This window comes from Neophocaena asiaeorientalis, unplaced genomic scaffold (assembly GCF_003031525.2).
Source record: "Neophocaena asiaeorientalis asiaeorientalis breed wild unplaced genomic scaffold, Neophocaena_asiaeorientalis_V1.1 scaffold670, whole genome shotgun sequence".
Classification (NCBI taxonomy): Eukaryota; Metazoa; Chordata; class Mammalia; order Artiodactyla; family Phocoenidae; genus Neophocaena; species Neophocaena asiaeorientalis.
The window spans coordinates 460,539-479,061 of NW_020175080.1; the positions used below are offsets into that span (position 1 = coordinate 460,539).

At 42.0% G+C, this 18,523-nt stretch overlaps 1 protein-coding gene and 1 long non-coding RNA gene across 5 annotated transcripts in view; one reads left to right on the top strand and one right to left on the bottom strand.

Annotated features, from left to right (window-relative positions):
• FHOD3 (formin homology 2 domain containing 3) overlaps positions 1-18,523 on the bottom strand; it is a 429,142-nt gene that overhangs the window by 341,397 nt on the left and 69,222 nt on the right.
• LOC112412460 (uncharacterized) overlaps positions 1,620-18,523 on the top strand; it is a 29,902-nt gene continuing 12,998 nt past the window's right edge. Inside the window, exons 1-3 of one of the 4 annotated variants that reach the window (XR_003005811.1) lie at positions 1,620-1,982; positions 4,589-4,710; positions 10,731-11,137. This is a non-coding gene — a long non-coding RNA (uncharacterized LOC112412460). Of the gene's footprint in view, positions 1,983-4,588; positions 4,711-10,730; positions 11,138-18,523 lie in introns of those variants that run through there. The other 3 variants (XR_003005813.1, XR_003005810.1, XR_003005812.1) reach the window with 3 other exon arrangements.

Below are 18,523 nucleotides of genomic sequence, written 5' to 3' on the forward strand. Positions count from 1 at the left end.
GAGGGAATGGGATCAGGGAGGGGACGTTTCAAGAACACACGAGACGTCCAGTGTCTGGAAGTTTCTGAGTATTCCAGTTGCTGGCAACGACATTTCTAAATAATGACATTAACACACCATGACTCACAGAGGAAACACTCTGTAATCAGTAATTTATTATTCTATTCCTCAGCTTTACTCACTGACTTTCACGAACTGAAGTGAAAAATCCTCACTTAGCGGAACCTGACTTGGCCTTTCTGATGGGGGGGGAGGGGACACTTTATTTCCCAACATGCAATGTGTCACTGTTAGTTAATCAAGGTCCCTTCTAGAGCTACCACACAAATTCAGTGAGTCCACAGCTCTATGAGTAGGTACATTTTGTTCCACAGGCAGGCACTGCATCTAAAACGTGTTGGAGAGAGGCCGCTTGACTGTGCTGTCTATAACTAAGGCACGTAAAGCCAACGGCACAGCCCAGCTGTTAGAGTGATCCTTCCCCTGTAATGTATGGTTCTCCAATGTAACGTCTCTACAGCGACCTTAGAAATCAAAATAAAAGAGCCACCACCAAACACAAAGCCTAGAAGGATACTGCCAGCCAGGGCTCCACCCACTACATCAGCTATCAGACATCCAGCCTGCAGCATAGCTGTCAGACACGTGTTGAAGCCTTCTGGATCCCAATTCAGGCCTCCCTGTCTCCAGGTGGACTTTCTCTAGACCCCAGCCTCAGTCTGGTCCTCTTCCTCTATGTCTCCAAAGAACCCTGTGCTTCCACACTTGCTGGCACTTCAAACACTGAAGTATAATTGGCCATTTTCCTTCTCCCTCTCCCAGCGGGATTTGAGCTACCTGAAGGCAGGGTCCACGCACACCCTTCGGTACATCCCCAGCATCTGACACAAGGCTTGGCCCATACAGGCACCCGACGCATGCTGGCAGGCAGGTGGCACCTGTGTAAGGCACGCCTGTTGTGCATGCAGTCCAGCCACGCAGCACGTGGTTATTCATGTAACTTACTTCACGGACCCCTGCATGCCAGCCGTGTTCTAGCTGGTGAGAACACTGGGATGACAGAGATGGAGGAGGGGCCAGCCTCTGGAATTGAGAATCTAGTGGAGGAGACTGACTTTAAACACACAGCCATGCAAATAATTATGTAATTACAATTAGGAAAAACACAGTAAAAAAGCAAAAGTATAGCAGGGCTATAAGATCATGTAACTAGATAACCTGACCACATGAGGTATGAATTTTAAAAGCTTACCCAAGGCAACAATGGAGGTTGGGGAGGCTGGGGGCAGGGGAGAGGGGAATAAACTCAGCAGACAGTCACAACTCCACTGTTTAGAATTCGAGGAAAAAACCTGGAGATGAGCCAACTGCCAGCCTCAATGGAATGGCTACACACGGCCTTACCCAGGCAACCGGAGGGAATGTAACTACTGAGCCATTTAAAAATGACAAGTATGTGAACTATGTTGATATGCGGGAAGATATTAATAGAGTTTATTATGGATCGGATTTTTTTCAACCATAAAGGTGCTTAGGTTCATTAACAAAAATTTTGGAACTCAGCCTCAACCAATCCTGTCAAGATAATCTCTACACTCTGGGGGCTGGCAGTACTGGTGGCCCTCAAGGTCTTGGGGCAGAATAGAAGCACCAGGAGGGCTGGGGAGGTCCTCCAGTGGAGCCGTCATTTTCCAGATGCCGACTCAGAGGCAGCTGGTCAGAGCGCCCACCTGGGAGAGCGCTTCACTCCCCTTCCATCCCACGTGCGGTGCTTTCAAGGGGCTCCTCAAATAAGGAAGGGAGGCTGGAGATCAGGCGAGTAACCACATCCTGCATCAGGAAGAAAAGGCTTTCTCCCAGGCGGATGTGGAAAGGCTTCTTGAAATACCCTGGAGCCTGCTCTTACTACAGAAAATGACAGCTGGCCAGTCCTCACAGCAAGTGGCTAGCTGAACCTGAATGGCCCCTACATTTTTTTAAAGGTAAGGGGTTCAATCCTTAGCTATTGAAAGCACAGAGTCTGGACGAGCAGCATCAGCAACACCCGGGAGCTTGTGTTTTTGTTTTGTTTTATAAATTTATTTATTTATTCATGGCTGTGTTGGGTCTTCGTTGATGTTCACGGGCCTTCTCTACTTGTGGCGAGCAGGGGCTTCTCACTGCAGTGGCTTCTCTTGTTGTGGAGCACGGGCTCTAGGCGCACAGGTTTCAGTAGTTGTGGCATGCGGGCTCAGTAGTTGTGGCACGCGGGCTTAGTTGCTCTGCGGCATGTGGGATCTTCCCGGACCAGGGATCGAACCCATGTCCCCTGCATTGGCAGGCGGATTCTTAACCACTGAGCCACCAGGGAAGTCCCACCCAGGAGCTTGTTAGAAACACAGATACTTGGTCCTACCCAGACCTACTGAAACATCATCTGCACTTTTTCTCTACCTTTTATTTATTTATTATTTTATTGGCTTACAGTTGCTTTACAATATTGTGTTAGTTTATACTGTATGGCAAAGTGAATCAGCTATACACATACATATATCCCCTCTTTTTTTGGATTTCCTTCTCATTTAGGTCACCACAGAGCACTGAGTAGAGTTCCCTGTGCTATACAGTAGGTTCTCAGTAGTTATCTACTTTATACATAGTATCAATAGTGTATATATGTCAATCCCAATCTCCCAATTCATCCCACCGCCCCCCTTGGTATCCATATGCTTGTTCTCTACATCTGTGTCTCTATTTGTGCTTTATAAGTAAGATCATCTATACCAATTTTTTCAGATTCCACATATATGCGTTAATATACAATATTTGTTTTCTCTTTCTGACTTACTTCACTCTGTATGACAGTCTCTAGATCCATCCATGTCTCTACAAATGACCCAATTTTGTTCCTTTTTATGGCTAAGTAATATTCCATTGTATATATGTACCACATCTTCTTTATCCATTCGTCTGTCAATGGGCATTACGCTCCTGTTGCGGAGCACAGGCTCCGGATGTGCAGGCTCAACAGCCATGGCTCACGGGCCCAGCCACTCCGTGGCATGTGGGACCCTCCCAGACCGGGGCACGAACCCGTGTCCCCCTGCATCGGCAGGCGGACTCTCAACCACTGCGCCACCAGGGAAGCCCTATTTTTAGTTTTTTAAGGAATCTCCTTACCATCCTCCACAGTGGCTGTATCAATTTACATTCCCACCAACAATGCATGAGGGTTCCCTTACTCATTACTTTAGGAAGTGGGTCAAAAAAGATCTTGCTGCAGTTTATGTCAAAGAGTGTTCTGCCCGTGTTTTCCTCTAAGAGTTTTATAAGTGTCTGGCCTTACATTTAGGGCTTTAATCCATTCTGAGTTTATTTTTGAGTATGGTGTTAGGGAGTGTTCTAATTTCATTCTTTTACATGTAGCTGTAAAAGAATGAAATCAGGACAGTTTTCAATAAGTGGTGCAGTTTTCGCAGCACCACTTATTGAAGAGGGTATCTTTGCTCCATTGTATAATCTGGCCTCCTTTGTCATAGATTAGGTGACCATGGGTGCATGGGTTTATCTCTGGGCTCTCTATCCTGTTCCATTGATCTGTATTTCTGTTTTTGTGCCAGTAGCATACTGTCTTGATTACTGCAGCTTTGTAGTAGAGTCTGAAGTCAGGGAGCCTGATTCCTCCAGCTCCATTTTTGTTTCTCAAATTGCTTTTGCTATTCGAGGTCTTTTGTGTTTCCATACACATTGTAAAATTTTTTGTTCTAGTTCTGTGAAAACTGCCATTGGTAATTTGATAGGGATTGCACTGAATCTGTAGATTGCTTTGGGTAGTGTAGTCATTTTCACAATACTGATTCTTCCAATCCAAGAACATGCTATATCTCTCCTTCTGTTTGTGTCATCTTTGATTTCTTTCAACAGTATCTGATAGTTTTCTGCCTATGGGTCTTCTGCCTCCTTAGGTAGATTTATTCCTAGGTATTTTATTCTTTTTGTTGCAATAGTAAATGGAATTGTTTCCTTAATTTCTCTTTCTGATCTTTCGTTGTTAGTGTATAGGAATGCAAGAGATTTCTTTGTATTAATTTTATATCCTGCGACTTTACTAAAGAGCCCCAGAATAGTCACATGCATGTTAAGGTCTGAGAAGCACTGATTCAGTCCTAGAGCGCAGGAGGATTCATTTACTCATTCCTCAAACATTCACTGACTTCTCTGCTAAATCCTGGGCAGATCCAAAGATCTGACTAGGCACCCACAAGGTCCAGCAGGAGAGAGAACCAGGTGAGCGGGTGATGCAGCTGCCCTTCTGCAGCCCCAGGGAGAGGAAATCCATGGCTGAACCACTTAAGATCTTTTGAGAAAGAAGCCAGAGAGTCCAAGGTTGGAGATGGATCAATAAAAGTCTTTAGAAAACTTATACATTAAATACAATGAATGAGCACCCTTGATAAAAAACCATCAAGGGCCTTTTACACAACTTCCATCAGTAAGGTGCTGTACTGTTGCTTTACACTTTGCATCCTCTGCTGGCTAGAAACTTTCACATTCTCTCTTGCCCACAGTTTCTGTGAGATGCTAGTAGATTAACTTTGTTGTGTTGCAGATAACAACACAGCCTGAACACAGCCTGTTGTGTTGCAGATAACAACACAGCCTGAACAGCCTGCATCAGCACTGACTGTGTTCAGCATGACTTGGAGTTCAAGGTGAACAGAGTCGTCCAAGGTGAGCCCAGACACACTCAGGCCAGGCTGCAAAGGCTCCGGGCCTCACCCCGAGCCCACAGAGAGGTCAGATCAGGATCAGAACTGGGTTTTTAAGAGAAAACTCAGATCCCCGAGTCGGGGAGAAGCTGGAGGAGAGAGCCTGGAGGCAAGAATGCGGAGTGGATGAGAGTGAGGGCCTGAGCCAAGGCAGGGACAGGACGGAGTTCAGAGAGTGAGGCTGGAAGGTTTCAGGCAGTGGATGCCAGGCAAGGTCTCTAAGCCCAGGTGAGTGGGCAGCGGGAGGGAGCTGGCCGGGCCTCAGGGTTGGGGGTGAATGGTGAATACGCTGAGTCTGAGGGGCTGCGTGACATCCCATGAACTGACAGAGGTGCAGGTCAGAGGGGAGGAGCTGGGGTTTGTGCAGAAAGGCTACTGAAGCCACAGCTGGAGGAGAGTGGACAGAGTGAGACCAGAGGAAAGGGCCAAAGGGGGGTGTCATACCAGGAGCTAGAAAAGGACTCAGAGATGCTGCCAGAAAGAGGGAGAAAGCAGGGCAGCCTGTTGTCAGTGGAGCCAGTGAGAGAGGACAATTTAAAAATCACAAATGGCAGATAGCCTCCAGTGCTTGGGAGAAGGGGAGGACCAAAGATAAAAGGTCCTTGCAAATGCAAGGACCAAATCACTGGTGACCTGGAAACACATTCCCTGGCTGATGGCAGCAGTGAGGAAATGCAGACAGAGGGCTGGGAGGCTGGCGTGTCCTCAGAGCTGAGGCGACAGCAGTTGCTGACAACACCTGCCATGCTGGTCTGCTTGATAAACCTAAGATAAATAATATTTCCGGATAACGCCTTCTACTGTCAAATTTTCTTTGTGGAGCTACTTAAGGTCTTCACCAAGGGTCCCCACAGCCCTGTGGTGGAAACTGCTTGTAACAGGCCCTCCAAGCCACCTCTGCAGAGGTGGGAGGCGGAGGGCAGCCCAGGGGAGATGCCACCGAAAATAAATGCTCCCAAGGAGAAACCAAACATTAACTTCAGTGCTTCTCAAACTACCCAGGTTGAAGGAGTAGTTTGTCAGGTTGCAATTTCCAATCCATTGTTGACCAATGCCTTGGTAAATTACAACAAAAATGAACGACTAGTAAAGGACATAAAACAGGACATACAAATACATGCCAAATACTTTATCATTACACTCAATACACAAAATTCTCTCTTAATATAATCTAAAAAACGTAACTCAGAAAAAGAGAAGAGTTACACAATTTAGCATATAAAAGAAAGCATACAGGCAATTAATATAGAAAGTTACAATCCCTCTCACAACTTTGTTGTAGTGCAAACAAAAAGTTGCAAGTTGAATTGATTTGCCACACTAAAACCTACTACACACACTGAATAAAAGCTATGTGTTATCTGTATTCAAAGTCTTTAAGTGGGAAAAACTACTCTAGTTTTTGCTTGTTAACTTATCTATTCTAGGACAGATCTACCAGGCTACTCTCAGGGAATAATGTATAGCTAAGTTGTTTCTCTATTCTGTTTTAATAACACTCATCATAGAAACCAGTCTTGCAGAGGTATGTTGATGGAAATGGGGGAAGAGATTTTAGCATGCTTTTGACAAGCTCAGAACATTAATTTTTAACTTTTATCCAAAATGAAAGCAAATGATGCTGTATTTTCAAAATGCATCTTCAGTCCTTCAGTAGTTGCCAATTCCCCAACCTATCCTGTGCAGTTACTGTTAAAATTAAATTATCTTTCGATGAAATAAGTAGAAATGAGATCCATAAATTTCCCAAGCTTGGCTTCTTCTTGATAGAAAATAAAATTCAAAATGCTCTATAAAATCATAAAGTATTCAGTGATAATGTTTTCTAGGGGTTCAATGTGAAGATCATTACCCCCTTCACTGACAGCTGTAGCTAAATCATGGAATGTAACATAGTAATCTGCAAACTCTGTTCTTCCAAACTTCTAACTTTTGTTTTTGTCCTTTGATTTTATCTGCCATTTAAAAATATGTTGCATTCCTCTGTTGCATGGAAGTTTTAATACCTAAGATGTCAAACAACTAAGCAAGTCTGGCTAACTCATATCTTTAAAGAATTGAGAACAAGCTGGTTTCCTGTCTTCAAGAAATACGACAGCTTATTTTACAGTTCATTTTCCATAGACAACCACGATACCTCAGGATGCAACAACAGTTTGTAATAATTAGCATCCATATTATGCCATATAAGGGAGGATAATCTTTAATGCCTTTGCCTTTATATAATTTACAATTTTTACATCATCAGTAAGCACACTGTTTAGTTCAGATGACATTTTTCTGAACCACAACTTCTTTAATGGAGGAAGGAGTGGAGTGGTTTACACTGATGCAAGCTCCTTAATCCATGTGGCTGCTCTAGAATATTCTCCCGTGCTGTCAGAACACACTCCCTTACGCAAAACTCAAATTTCAGACTAAACTTGTTGACAGTGTAATTTTTCATAGTTTTATATAGTAGTTCAGAGTTAGTTGTGTTTATCAGCAATGAAGCTAAAAAGAATTCTTCCTATATCAACGTCATATTCAAATTACACATTTACTAGAATTGCCAATTAGTAAATCTGTGCATTCTTTAAACTATAATGAAAAATTCTCTACTACTTGTTCTGTGCCTTGGCTTTCTATATCAATAGCCAGTTTCTGAATACATCATTAGAAAGTGGTACTTGAGCCATCTTCTTGGCCATAGATTTACCGAACATTTCCACATCAGCATTTTTGATGCAGTCCTTCACCACTGTCTGGATAAATGTATATTGTCTTTTTATTCCTAGTAAATCAAATTGTTATTTAATAAGAAGGTGACAGAATACTCATGTTGATATATGAAACAGTGAACACTTGCATCTGTCAGCTCTTTTAATTGAATACTTTCTTTCAAAGAATTCTTTTTGTTTTTCACTGTATTTCTTTAGTTTATCTGTAAATGTTTTTTTTTTTTTGTATTTTTTTTGTGTTTTTTTTTTTTTTTGTAAATGCTTTTTAAGAATTGATGGTCTTATCTCTTCATCAGCCAGTACTTCCTCAGAAAATAGCACACTGTGTTTAGCAGTTTATTTGGCTACTTATGGTTGCAAAACTGAACTGAATGTATGAAGGTTCATACAGTTAACTAAAACTAATATCAAATCTTTTGCTTTGAAGTGACTTCCATTGTCACCTTTTAGTTTACTACTACTGTGCATTGAGAAAAGGAGTCTTTTCTTTCTTTTTTTTTTTTTTAAGGAGTCTTTTCTTGACAAAAAGAAAAAATGTCCAGTGACATCTGCTTTGCCAGTATTAAATTAAGGTTAAGAATCATTAATATACATTTACTGACAAATAACATTTAGCTAATAATATTAAGCTATAAAGAAAGTGAACACGTGAAGAACTCATAACTCAAGAAAGACAAACAATCCAATAAAAAAGAATGGGCAAAGGCTTTGGACAGATACTTCACAAAGAAGATATTTGGATGGCCAATAAGCACATGAAATGATGTTCAACACAATTTGTCATCAGAGAAAAACAAATCAAATCCCAAATGAGATACAATGACAAGCCTATTAGAATGGCTAATACTTAAAAGACTGGAATACCAAGTGTTGGCAAGGATATGGAGCAACTGGAACTCTCATGCACTGCTGGTATTAATGTAAAATAGCATAATCATTTTGGAAAAATCTTTGTCAGTTTTCCATTAAGTTAAACGTACACTTACCATATTACTCATCAATTCCACTTCTAGATATTTACACAAGAAAAATGAAAAATATATAAAGCTTGTACATGTATGTTTACAGCAGCTCTATTCATAATGACCAATATTGGAAACAACCCAAGTGTCAATCAATATTTGACACTGATAAATAGATAAACAAACTGTGGTACGTCCATACAATGGAATAGTCATCAGCAATAAAATGTAATATACTATCAATAACACAAAACAACATGAATGGATCTTAAAATCATTATGGTGAATAAAAGAAGCCAGACAAAAAAAGTACATAGTGAATAAGTAAGTCCATTTTTGTGAAGCTCTAGAAAAGACAAACTTAATCCATAGTGACAAAAAGCATATCAGTGATTACCAGTGGCTTGAAGGTAAAGGGTGAAAAGGGGACAAAGCATAGAATGACTGAGAAGGGGCACAAGAAAGCTTTTTAGGAACACAGCCATGTTCTACACCTTGACTGTGCTAGTGGTCATTACATGGATGTATACATTTGTCAAAACTTATCAAATTGTCACTTAAATGGGTGCATTTTTCTGAAATGTAAGGTATAACTCAATAAAGTTGATTAAAAACAAAACCACACCTTACAACATAGTTCTAAAACACATGACTGACACACCACCTATGCCATACGTAACTTACCACGTGAGTCCAACAACACCCAACCTGTTCTATACTCTGGTCAACACGGTTTGTCTACTGATCACTTGCTTGGATACTCTAACAATGTTAAATTATTATAAATGTTTCTAAATGCTTACTCTTAGGTCCTGTATTTAACTCACCGTGAACTGATAACAAACAAACAGTTCACAAACTAGCCGTAAGCTATAGATGACACTTTCAGTGGCCTTGTGCTAAATCACATGCCTAGAATATTCTAGATTCAGTAAAATTCCAACCTACTTTAAGGCTGAGCAAATTTCCTAACCTCTTCATTTATGCTAAAAGTAGTACTGGAGCTCATTCCCATACAGGGAGTTTGGTGAAATTCATAATAAAGTACTAATGACTGAACTTGAGGAGGAAAGGAATGTGAGGAAAAACTGGTTACTAATCCTGTGCAGTTCTCTGAGCCTTAAGTGAATAAATGCTTAGAGGAGTGTAACGGACAGAATTCTGAGATGGCGCCAAGATTCCCTTTCCTGGTACACAAAGTCTGTATAATCCCCCTCCCTTGAATGTGGGTGAGACCAGTCAATAGGATAGGCTATCACTGCCATGATTAGATACGCTATATGACAAAGATGGCAGAATTTTGCAGATATTATTAAAGTCCCATATCAGTTTGAGTTCATCAAAGGGGAGATTTCCTAGGGAGGCCTGACCTAATCAGGCAAGCCTTTTAATAAAGGGTCTAGAGGTAAGAGGTAAGTAGCTGCAGAGGAGCTTTTCTGTTGACCTTGAATTAGCAACTGCCATGCTGAAGAGAGGACCACGTGAAAGGGAAGGGCAGGCAGCCTGTAGAAGCTGAGGACCTCAGTCCTACAGCCTCAAGGACTTAAATCCTGACAACAACCAGTGAGCTTAGAAGAAGAACCTAAGACTCAGATAAGAACACAGCCCCGCTGACACTTTTATTTCAGCTTCGTGAGACCCTGAGCAGAGGACCCCTGTAAGCAAAGCTGGGATCTATGTAAACTGTAGAAAAATAAGTTGTTGATTTAAGTGTTAAAAATAAGTTGTTAAAAAAAAGTGTTGTTTTAAGGCCTAAGTCTGTGATAATTTACTGTGCAGTGATAGAAAACTAATAAAGGCAGAATCCAAAAATAGAGTTTATTTGTACATACAGCCAACTTTTGACAAGGTTCCACCCCAATGACATGCAAGTATATGGAGATATTGTTCTGAAAGGAAAGCAGATGTGACCCGGAAAAATTTTCCTCCATAGATAGAAGAGCCCCTTTGGAGGGAGGCTACATGGAAACAGGGTGAGAGGAGTCTCTGGAACAGACCAGATCTGGTTTCAAATTCAGCCTCTACTCCTTATTGACCCTATGACCTGTGGGAAATAATGTAATTTTTCTACACCTCATTTCTAGCATCTGAAAGACAGAAAAGTTAAACACCTACTAAATCAGTTAAGTTTCTGTGACTGCAAGCAAGAAAGTAACTGGCTTAAAAAAGAAAGAAAGAAAGAAAAATGCATTAATAGTATAAGAGCAGCTCTCAGAATCCAAAGAAAAGCTAATGGATGGGCCTTGGGAAGGGCTGGAAGCAGAACAGCCCTGGGGATGTGGGTAACAAATTATAAACAGTCTTTTCAGGGGCCGCTGCTGTTGCACTGAATCAGCTCCATCCTTGCGTCGCTCCCCTCAAGATCAGGATTCCAAGGAGGGAGATGCCCAGCGGGGACCCAGAGCCAGGGAAGTCTGGTGTAACTTGATTCACAGGCAAGCCTCCACCAGGACCACCCCACAACAGCACGCCCTGGGAGAAGGGTGGTCCCCCAAAGGGGAAGCAAGTGCTGCTACCAGAGAAGGTGGGAAAAGAACTGGACAGGTGGAAACAGCAGACAGTCCCCACACCTCCTCATGGAATGGAATGCATGAAAACAAGACTTTACACATGGCAAGTGCTCAAAATAGCAGCAATGACTAGTCTCACCCAATTTGTCAATGTCTCATAAAATATATTTGGAAACACAAAAAAGCACATTAAAGCTATAGGTTGCTAGACAATACTTGCATTAGCTTCTATAATTTGCAGGTTATCTTTTGGGCCCTGGTTTCTGTGTTCTTCCAAAATTCCCAATATATATTCTAAATGAAATATGCAGCGCTGTACCATTTCAGTAGATTTATATCATCCATCTTCTAATACGCAAGTTTTTCTTCAATTTTATTAATCCAGTGATTAACTTGTCCACTGAGTATTTAAATTAATTTCTTTGGTTTTGATTTAAGTCTGCCTTTTCTTTTTTCATAACATCTTTTTATTCTTATGCTTTAAATACGCTCTTTCATGTTTCCAATAGTTTGAAACATACTTATTTAATATTCTCCATCCAGCAGTCTCTTATATAACTTTATAGCAGTCTAACTCCACTGCTGGCCATGTGTACTAAGCTTCGGGTGTGGTAGATGGTTCCCTCGGGGGGTCTTTAATTTTGGATTGTGAGCCCATCTTCAGAAACACTTGATATGTGGGAATTCTGTGCAGCCTGAGTATACTGTGTCCCTCAAGAAAAGCATCACCACCTTGGGACCCTTCTTATGCTAATTAATCAGAGTGAGGATTCTTACACAAGTAATATCATTCAAACCCCAAACCCAAGTAAGAGTACACCTGAGATTACAAATCCCACCACACCCAGCCCCAAGCCAGAGGGGGTAAACTTCCTGCTCATCTCCCCAGTCTGGTGGGTGTATTTTCTGTGGTCTATTCTTTCACCAAGAATATGGTCCTGAGCAGCCTGGCTTTAAACAGGAATCCCCACCCTCCTCGGACCTAAGGTCTCATCATCTACCTCCACAGACCCCTAAGTGCCCTGCGGTCACCAAGACTGGCCCACTTTCCCGAGGCTGCTCTAGCATCAGCTCACACAGTTCTCACTCATGAAAAGGTTTTTGGACACTGGATTTCCTATGATTTCTTGGCATCTCTGCCAAGCATTTAAAACATCAATGTTTTACAGCCAGCAGTACCAAGCGTTCTGTAAGAGCAGGGTTTTCAAGATATTTCATCTACCATACTTCCAGGAACAGAAGTCCCAGGGTATACAGTCACTAAGTATGAGATATCCTAAACCAAGCATTTTTTTCCCTTACACTAGCTATGCAAGAAAAATAAATTCCCTTTAGTCTAGCCTCTCACCCATAAAAGATGTGACCTACTAGCTGCTGGAACAAGTCAAACGAACACACTTTTTTTAAAAAGATGTTGAAAATGCAGATAATTAGAAGAAGAAACAACACCAATCTCACTACTATTAGACATATATAGTTTGTTTACAGTATTTATTATTAGAATTCATTCTTATAAATAAAGCTCTATGTCTATGTTTTGTATTTCATAAGACTTCCTAAGGACTGATTCCTAGAGATTAAATTACGGGGACAAAGAGAATAAATCTGTAAAGGTCTTTCCTAATAATAACAAAAGTAATAGCTAAATACATGTTGCTTAATTGCTTTCCTAAAGGACTGTACTGCAAGAGCAGTTTAAGAACATCCACTTCACAGTGTCCTATTAAGTTTGGGTTATATGAGTGATTTCATTCAAGAGTCAATGTGTAAGCCTAAGACATTAAGACGTTTGAACAATTAATGGGAACAAAAAACAGAAAGATAAGGCTTTAATCTAAACTGCAAAGGCAGAGAACCATAGTACCAAAAAGAAAAGCCATTCCCTCCAAAAAATACAGTCTAAACATATGATAAAGAACACTGAGCAAAAGTCAAGACACAGCCGTTATTACATAGGAGTTAAGCATTTGCTTTTCAAAAGCAACAAGAAGGTGCCATTTACTGCCCTCTGCGGTTGACCACGACCCACGAGTGAAAGTACCGTCTTGGTCGGTCCCACCTGTCTGCCTCCCTCCCTTCCACGTGTGACCCCGACTTGCCCAGAAAAGGACCAGTAGGGCAGGGCACACAGCACACACTCAAAGGTCTCCCGAGATGACAACTTCCCAGGCTGTAATCAGAGGACTAATTCCAGGGACCCACCGTTCCTTCCCTCATCTAAAGAAGATGAAGCTGGAGGAGGCAGCCCTACCCCCTTTTCTAGGAAAAGACGTTTAACGTAAATCTTAAACTGGTGATTTTGTTTTCAACCTCCCCATCCACTGAAGTTAAGGAAACAGAAAGATACAGCACACCGATTTCAAAACAGCAACCACCAAAATTGACAGTCCAATTTAAAATTTAAAAAATAGAGAAAGAAAAGAAAGTCTTTAAACTAGCAACCAGCTGGCGCTCTGTAGACTCTTTGTATAGTGGATTTTAAATTACAAATTAGAGTAAAACAACAGGAGCAAAAATAAAGAGTAATCAGGGTCTCTTTCTGAAGAAAATCTCCAGGACAACCATGGTCCTGACGGGCTTCGGCCGCCCATGCCAGCTGTAATTGCTCTGAAAATCACAGCTCCCCGAGAGGCAGAGCTTTCTTGGTAAAACAAAGCTATGATTACTGGAAAGCAGAAATGCTCAAAAAGGATCACCAAAGGAAAAAAATATTTTTTTCAATCTTCAGATTTACCATATGGAGTCAACCTCTAGTGACTAAAGGCAAAATGCATTTTGGGGACACGTTCCCCATGCCACACATTTCCTAGGCACTCCCTGCAGTCACCACATGTTTTTCAAATAACAAGTTTATTTTATTATCACAGTTACATTCAACAAAACTCACTCTCTGCAAAACGGTCCTCGTTTCTCTTGCTTCTCTGGAAACTTCCTTGAGCCTTCCCACTTAAAGGACAGTCCTATCACAGTTTCCTTTTATAGTATTACACAATCCAAATTATAATGATAAACTCATCTCTAAACCATATGTTAGTGACTCTGAAATTAAAACAAAATGTAGATTGCCCAGTACTGCAGAATCTAAGATTTGGAAGGGACCTCAGAGGGCACCAAATTCTACTCTCCACCCACTAAAGACGCACCCTAACTCAGCCTTTAGGCTTGTTCAAACCTGTGCCCGGTCTGTCCACCAGTAACCTCTACCCACAGAGGTAGTGCTACCCCAGGGAGCCACCCAGAACAGGCCCGCTCCTTCTCTAAGACAGTCATGAAAATTAGGAAGAGGCTCTTCACAACCCTGCCAGGTTTCTACACCAGGCCTCCCTAAGCCCTCTGGCTGCCCCAAATTCTCCTGCGTGCTGTTCAGGATACCCTTCAAAGGCCCTCCTAAGATACTGCTCACAGAGCATTGCAGCCAAAGCCTTTATATCCCTTTGAAAGAATGTAAAGCTTTACAGGCCATCTCATCCATATAGCTTTATTTTCTGTAAATGTAGTCGAGTAAAACATACAGGTCATCTTTTATAAAAATGCTGTTTTTCCAGTATCTTTCTATACTCATGTAATAAAATTTTACCCAAGAGGGAGGACATTTATTTCAATTATGTTTCCTCATTTTAGTTGGTTTCAACCTATTAACATCTCAACTTTGTCATATAACATTAGGTATTCCTATCAGCTTTCTATCACTTTCAATTGTTTTGAGGAAGTCCTCCCAGATATAGGACACTGATCTTCTTTTTTTTAGGTGAAGACATGACAGCATTATGACATCCAGTGAGTTTGCCTGTCCCTTTCTGATGACTCAAAGCAAAAATAAAAACAAAAAACATCAACCAGATTGTTTTTAAATAAATGGTGAGTTCATCTTACTAACACCTAGCCCACAAGGATATTATAAGAATCCCTATCGAGTGTATTCCTAAAGTAAGATCCACCAGCCCAATGTCACCTCCATTCACTCTTAGCTAACCCATGACATTGGTTCCTTGTAATTCTGCAGTCATTTAGAAATTCTAACAAAATGCTTATCAACTTGCCCCACATTTTCACTTCTGATTTAATGAAAAAAATAAAGCTACTGATTATCAACCATGTACTGGGTGGAATAGACTTCACTAGAGATTACTGTCAAGCTTATGATTAAAATAAACTTGCTTAATTTCCATTTTTAAAAACTGGCTCATTTGACCAACCCTACTCTTCTGGCAAATGGAGATCATGCACAATGAAATAACGTGTAGTTTAGACCAACACCAATGAGCTGTCAAAGTGCCGTATCTTTGTTCTCTTTCAAATCAAGATCCTTCAATAGTAAAAAGGGACGAAAGCTTCTCCTGTGTCCTAAGGCCTTTCACCTTCACACCCAGAATCTCAAGGTCTCTGGACCCTGAGGTTTAGGGCCTACACAAGGCAACAGCACCCATTGGCATCAGCGAGCTCTTTGGTAGCTCTGAGGTCTGGTCAGGCTCTGCTCCATCATGAGAACAAGCCCCAGAGGAAGATACACAGGTCTGCCAGCAGGTCAGCTCTTCAGATGGCTGCTTCTCTACTTTTCTTGCTGCTAAGCAACAAGGTTCCTCTCCAGTGCTGGCAATGGCATGCTACCTTCTGGATGCTCCAGGGAACAGGGGAGGCCTCTCCCCTAAGAAGCCCCTCATTTCCTCCTGCAGCTCCGCCCTCAGTTCTATTGTGCATGCCCCCCTTCTTGCCCTGCATGGCGTTTGTCTCCTGTCAGAGCCTCAGGCTCCTTTTCACGTTGACTCCTGATTATTTCTCCAATCCTAAGAATTCCTTAATCTGTGTTAACAGGCAAAAAGCAGAGAGACATTCTTGAAAGCCATTCTCCTTCCCCATAGCAAAGGAAGGAGCTTCATCTGTAACAGATGTAACTGATGCTGCTTTCAAAGGACAAAGGCAATAAATATGGAGGCCCCTCTGCAGTATTTCGGTTGCTTGTAAGAAGTGCAACCTGTGTGGCCCCTGCTGGGACCTGCCGTACAAAACTGGGTATTTTCTTCACCCATTTTGGCTGGGGCTCTGAATCTCATTAGGTATACATCTATCTAGTTCTTCAGCTCCTATTTCCTCCTGGAGTTTGCTAATTTTTTCAGATGGGTAGCAATTAGTACTTTGCAAGGTGTCACTCCCACCCACCTCCTCTAAACAGAAACAACAGGTGCACACAACACCCTGAAAAGCCTACGCCTCACAGCACTGCTTCTCACAGCAGAATAAGCTACCTACGTGACACTCCAGCCACTGCTTGCCATGCTACTTCGTCAGAGTTCCTGGTGGCAGGGGCTTCTGGGAAAAACAATCTCTAATTTCTAATTGGACCTCAAAACCCTTCATGAGGTGCCACTTCCTAGGCCAAACCTTCATGCAGCAGCATGGCATGTCTCTCTCTTTATTCCAAGCAACGTTGGCACTTGGCCCCTTAATTAATTTAACATTCTCATCTCAACTGACTCCTGCTGAAACATATTTTAAATTTCACTAGACAAGCTTGGGATGCCTACTCAGACCACACCATCTTTTGATGATGTAGTCTCACTATCTTGCTTGAAAATGTTGACACCTGGTGACCCCATCTATCCGGCCACAGCTGACAGGACCCAGGAAGAACACCTGACCTAAGGGAACCAGTCATGTTCCTCCTCCTAAAAATTGATTCGGAAAGTCAGAAAGTGTGAAAATTTCTTATTGAAAGCCAGAAAGTGTAGTATGGTTCCTTGAGTGGCCATTCTGATGCCATGTTCAAAGAGCAAACAGGTCCAGTCGACAGAGAAAACTAGGGTGGGGCACTGGCTCCAGGAGAGGAAGGGACGAGAGACCATCTGACAAGACAGGCAGACAGACCTGTTGGCGAGGATGTCCCATTGCCATACCCTCTCCCATGATGCCCTGCTCCTTCTGCCCTTCTGTTCCATGAGACACCCCTGCACCCTCACAGCAAACCCCCTCTACGGAAGCAGCCCTGAGTGGGGCTCTGTTCCCCACAAGTGTGAACCAAGAACGGAAGAAGGGCGTTTTCAACTTGCCAGGACAAAGAAAGAGAGTGATGGATTCAACAAAAATTTCCTTCGTGCTTACTACACAGACATGCTTACCACTTTACACATGCTGAGGGGCAGGGGGAAAGGATACATGTGACCCCTGCCCCCTAAATATTTATCATCTGGTTGGGCAATCAACAGTAACCCAAGACAGAATTAATGAAAAATAAAGTCATGACATATACCTTAGAAATGAATTTCAGAATAACTGACAACCACAGTTATGGATGCTCCCTGAAGAGGCTTGTCAAGAGGGTCCAGAGCAGGTGAGCAGGGAGTTGCTCACAGGTTGAGAGCTCATCTGGGACCAAGAAGGATGACTAGGTTTTGGAGAGGCAGGAAAGCATATGTGCAAAATTGAACACTTCCTAATTGTGATCCACTGGAAGATACATATCTGTAACATCTCTTGTTCAACACCTATTTTGCATCCTAATATCCGAAAACGATTACTTTTCAGAAACAATGAAAAAAATCAGTAATTACATTCATTGTGGATAAACAGTTCATCCAGTGACTGTGGCTGCAACACTTTCTAATTTAGAATAACTTATTAACCATGTGTCGTATTTTTATGGGATAATTCAAACATTTTACACATTCATTCATCCATCCATCCACCTACCCGTTGCACAAACACTTGACTGAGTGTACCAGACTCTGGGCCAGGCACCAGGAGCGTGAATGTGGAGAAAGGATAGCCTCAATCCATGACAATCCTTGAACTATGTGGACAGTCTGCCAGCGGTCGCGAACCAGCGTACTGAATGCATGAGAGTAAGATCGGCAAAGATCTGGGTAACAGAAAATGAGACAACTAAATTTTGTCTGAGGGATTTTGAGAAGTCTTCCCCAAGGTAATGAGACTGAACTAGATTTTGCAAGAAAGAAAGGGGTGGTGCCTTTGGGAAGAGAGAAGAGCATTAACTGCATTATTATATGAAAACACAAGGGGTATTCAGCGTTGGAGAGAGAAGCGCTTGTGTGAGCTGCCTGTGGAGGTGGCAGGAGACTGACCACAACAGCAGACATGCCAAGAATCATACTCTGCAGACAACAGGAACCAGGAAGGATTATTTTTTGGTGGAACAGAGACAGGATCAGATCTGGTTTTGGGGAGAATCCCTCTGCTGGCGATGTGATCGTTCTTGTCTCACAGTTATATTTTAAATCATGTAAACTGTGGCAACTTGGTAATTGGTTTTTTTTCTAAGTAGAAGATCTCCATGATTCTAAGTACACATGTATTTTTATTAAGCTTTGTAGGAACTTAAATATTTCGGTCTCAAATCTCCTCCCACATGTTTTCTAGAAGCACACCTCAGCGTGTGCCTTATTTATAATGGGAAAAGCAAAGACTGTGAAGACAGATCTGATTTCAGATCCTAACTGTGCTACTTCCTCGCTGCGTATCCTCATTCTAAAAATAGCTGCCACCATTGGTCGGCGGGTGAGGACTGAACAAAGCCACTTACTGACTGTGTGACTTTGTGCGCATTCTTTGAGTTTTATGGAAAAGGGAGG